Source organism: Nyctereutes procyonoides, unplaced genomic scaffold (genome assembly GCF_905146905.1).
Source record: "Nyctereutes procyonoides isolate TBG_1078 unplaced genomic scaffold, NYPRO_anot_genome, whole genome shotgun sequence".
Taxonomy (NCBI): domain Eukaryota; kingdom Metazoa; phylum Chordata; class Mammalia; order Carnivora; family Canidae; genus Nyctereutes; species Nyctereutes procyonoides.
Genome location: NW_026575044.1, coordinates 33,354,048 through 33,358,919, shown reverse-complemented (window position 1 = coordinate 33,358,919; position 4,872 = coordinate 33,354,048). Strand labels below are relative to the sequence as shown.

Genomic DNA, 4,872 nt, shown 5'->3' with positions numbered 1-4,872 from the left:
TAACTAATATTTTTAAAAGATGACCTTCTATGTGGTGATTTCCCTGAAGGTTGGAGTGTTTGGGAATGTCTGATGTTTACTTAAACAGAATCAGGACGCGGCTGTAAAGAAATGCAAGGTCACAATTTTCCTCGATCTGCTGCAGATTGGGGCCTTTCTTCTACCAGTCCTGTTTATTTTCTTCCTGGAAAGATGAAAAATCTTTTATTTATTTAATTATTTCTTCAAACAAAGTTATACATGTAAAAATTTTTTAAAAAATCAAATAGTTGTACTATGTTTACAGTGAAAGCCTAGGACTTCCTATTGCCCTCTTTTAATCACTAAGGCCGTACATTTAACCCTGAGAGCTGTTTCTTCTGCCAGTGACCTCCATATTATAAGTCACATTTAAAAACTTTTGATTCAAGTTTAGTTGACACACAGTGTTAACATTAGTTTCAGGTGGACAACATAGTGATCCCGCGTTTTTATACATTATGCTGTGCTCAGCACAAGTGCAGTTACCACCTGTCATCATACAACACCATTATTAAATCATTTACTATGTTCCCTACGGTTCTTCTATAAATCGTACTTTTTTATGATAATTTCTTGGTCTTTCTGTTTTAGGTATTATTTAATAACTTTCTATTATGGAAGATATGTATTTGCTTCTCTTTGAGATAAATACTTTCTCTCCCCTGATGTTCCTAATGCAGTTTATATATCACTTTTTTGGGGGAATTAATTTTTAATGTTAATGAATTTATGACAATGCAAATATTATTCACTGCTAAGAGTAGTACTGTACCATGATTACAATGACTTTTCCTAGCAATCTTTTATTTGTCCTGGAATTAATGACTGCCCTGATTTTTTTATTTTCTGTTTCTTGAATAATTTATTAATCCCCAACCTCTTTGACCTTTCATTTGACTAATGAAATACCTCAGTTGCTCTGTCATGAACGTTAACTTCATGGCAGTATCCCTCTGGGCAGTCACCACCCTCCAACTCCTGCCTAGACCCATTGTCCTGGAGGCCTGCTTTGCAACCGTGTTGTCTTGGGATTTGCCTTCACCATGTTCCTTTGCCATGTTCCTTAGTTTCCTTTGTGTATCTCCTGTATCGGATTCCGTGCTTTCTGTGCTGTCTACATCTTCTTTAGTTCAATTATTTTAACTGCAGTAAATTAATTACTTTAACTGCAGTAAATTAATTATTTTAACTGTAGTAAATCTTCCAGTTCCTTTTCACTGCTAATGGATCGAAGAGAGTTTTTTACATATCAAAAATGTCATTATTCATCTTTCACAATTGATTAGCAGTCTGTATGGAAAATTGTAATTTGAGATCTTTTTCCCTTACAATTTTAACATCATACCATTGCTGGGTAACAGTGATTTGGACATAAAGCCCTTGGGAATTCTGTATCCTGATCCTTTGTTGATTTCTTTCTTTCTTTCTTTCTTTCTTTCTTTCTTTCTTTCTTTCTTTCTTTCTTTTCTTCTTTCTTCTTTCTCTCGAATAAAAAATCAAAGTTTATTGTACAAAATTAAGGCCTTCGTATTTCATAGTTCACTAATGCAAAACAAAGACTAGGTATTGTTTTAAATCATCCACAAAATTTTAACCTTCACTCCCACTCACCTCCAACTAGTAAAATGGTCCGACCAAATGTTACTAAAACAAACTCTGTAAATAATACCAAGTCCTATAAAGACCACTACCCCATATATAATTTTTTGACATAGGTTATCTTCATGGTGTGGGATGGTGTGATTTTTAAATCCTTGTAAAGCAGCCCAGTAGCTCCGGCCTGTCTGTCATTTTCAAATTCCACGAAAGCAATGTCATGCCTCCAGGTACCAAACTCACTTCCTTGAAACCAGGAAACTGACTAAACAACATGGATAACATCATCTCATTAGTCTCTTCTGAGAAATTATTAAGGAATAAAATATAGTGTGGAGAGGAATAAGGGACCTGAGGATTTGGTGTTGAATTTCCTTGGGTACTTGCTGTGTTTGGTGTTCCCTAACCAGGCTTTTTGTGTGAAGTTGTTGCAAAGAGCTCGCAGTTTTTGCTTCTTTTCTTTTCTTTCTACTTTGTTAGTGAAAGTGCCACACATTTTAGATATTATATCAGAATCTTTTTTGCATCCTGGATTTGCATTCGTTTACCATAAAATGGAAATCCTTGTAACTGTCTCAAGGCATTTGCCGGGAGCCCAGTTCCTTAAAAATAACAAAGGCTTGCCCCTCATCTTCATGGTCTTTAAAGCTACAAATCTACCAATGGGTCAAATTGAGAAATCAGGGCTTATAGGGATCTCTTCAATTTTTCTTTTATATTTTTTCCTTCATATTGTTGATATAGTTGTATGATTTGGTCTGATATCCATGTTTTGGGTTAAACTGTTCAGAAAGCTTGAGGCCTACATTGGTCCCTTGAAACCAAAATCCCCTCTTCACTTTCTTAAGTCCATTAAGATCCATATTTTATTCCAGAGATTCTAAAATCAAATTATACTGTCATCTAATTGTGAGTCTCTTTTCATTCATTTTGTTGTCTTCTGGTGGAGACTTTTCATTCTGAGATTCCACATTCTTCAACTTGATGAGATTTCATGAATTAGTTCTGTGCCAATTTGCTCCCATCCATTTTCTCTTTCAGTAACTCGTTTTCCGAAATTTTTAACCCCAGCCTGATCTTTTATTTATTTATTTATTTTACTTAAACTTTTTTATATTTTATCTTTTTGTTTCCTCAATTTTGTCATCTGCTCCTTAGAGTCCCACCAATCCAGTCCTTTTATTTATTTATTTATTTGTTTGTTTATTTATTTATTTATTTTTATTCATGAGGGACACAGAAAGAAAGGCAGAGACATAGGCAAAGAGAGAAGCAGGTTCCCTGTAAGGAGTCCAATAGAGAATGGATCCCAGGACCCTGGGATCACACTCTGAGCCAAAGGCAGATGCTCAACTACAGAGCCTTCCAGGTGCCCCCACCAATCGAATCCCATTTGATGTTTTCCCTATATCTTTCATCGACTGATGTCATTCCTCTTGGATTACATTCCTCCTTCTCATCCTTCCCCTTCTCAAATCAGTTTCTAGAGTGCTGCCACATTGATCTTTATAAAATTTAAGTCAAACTAAGTCATTCAAAAAAATGTAAAGGGGGATCCCTGGGTGGCGCAGTGGTTTGGCGCCTGTCTTTGGCCCGGAGCACGATCCTGGAGACCCGGGATCGAATCCCACATCGGGCTCCCGGTGCATGGAGCCTGCTTCTCCCTCTGCCTGTGTCTCTGCCTCTCTCTCTCTCTCTCTGTGACTATCATAAGTAAATAAAAAAAAATTAAAAAAATTAAATAAAATTTAAAAAAATGTAAAGATTTTCAGTTTCATCTTCTATTAGCTTTCAGAGTATTCCTTGAATGCAGAACCGGGATAAGTTAAGATTTTCCAAACATCCATAAACCAAGTTCTACTTTTACTGTTTATCTGCTTCTCTTCTACCTCAATCCTTCAAGACTTACCTCAAATATCATTTTGGCATGAAAAAATATGAAATAATGATCTCTATTTCATCTGAACTTTCATATGCATATAGGAAATATGTACCTTATGATACTTGTAGTCTATCCTGCAATTTAGTTATTAAAACAGTTGTCTTATTCTTCTCTTTGCTTTCCTCAGTAACTCTAGTTCCTTGTCTTTGTTTTCTCCATAATGCCTAATAAAATGGTCAGTGATCCACGTGCATTTATTGAATAGAATTGAAACTCAATCTATAAAGTATAATACACTAAATATCTATTTTGTTCTGAAGCATGAGAAAAAAAATGTTAATATGACTTCCAAGTGAAGATACCTTATAGATCATCTATGCAACTCTATCATCTATAATTTAAAAATTTATGATCCAAGAAATTGGCCCTCTAATTAGAGAATGCTTACCAACCAACAGCAGACTAACAGGAGCTCAAGCCTGCTTTCTCCCAGGGTAATGTTCAATGGGGGAAATAAAACTGATGCTTCAACACAGCTAAACTGCAGAAATGGGATAGTAGCTGTGCTACAGCTTGCCCTCTCCCCTTTGTTAGTCACATATAATATAAATCCTACTTAGTAAATCATGTTTAAAATGCTATTAGCACACTGCTTAGTAAAGGGTGGTAAAATAAAGCCAAAGTACAGAATCATTTTCATCCAATTTCCTTCCAAATTAATAAAAATAGAGGGGAAAAGCATTTCAAACTTAATCAAAAGAAAGAAACAATCTCTTGTCACAAGCTTAAAAAGGTGAGGACCACAATAAGCACAAATGTTTGGTGAGGCCCCAGGGGATCCTAAATCCACTCTAATCTTCATTAGAAATGGCAAATCTATAAAATCTAAGCATTCTTTTACAGTAGTCAAATATTTGAATAGCAACATATGGTATGATATTCTCTGGTATAGGATCGGTGCACAATATATCTGTCAGAGGAGGCTATGTTGCAATGAGAACAATTCAGATTATTAACACAAGATTTATACATCTTAATTTGTTTCATATATTTTCAAGAGCTTATTTTGTGAAAGCATCCATCATCTCTTAAGCATGTGAAGTCTTAGTAGCCTCAAGGGAAACAAATTTGAATTTATTTCTAGTTCACTCACACCTTACAAGTCTCTAAAGGTTAGAAATATTAAATATATAACTAAAGACAAAAGAATCTTGTTACAAAACAAAATATGAAAATATATTAAGATGATTAGTTTTTAATAGTTATATTTTTCAAGAATATCTGCAAAACAGTTGAGTATAATGGTTTGAAAAACAGCATTTGGATTTATATATTTGGCTTCAAATCATGATTGGCCATTAATTATTAGCAAA

General features: G+C 34.6%; 1 pseudogene; it reads right to left on the bottom strand.

Annotated features, from left to right (window-relative positions):
* Positions 1 to 1,708: 1,708 nt before the first annotated feature.
* LOC129508655 (U2 small nuclear ribonucleoprotein B''-like) lies at positions 1,709 to 2,386 on the bottom strand (annotated as a pseudogene).
* Between the last annotated feature and the right edge of the window lie 2,486 nt (positions 2,387 to 4,872).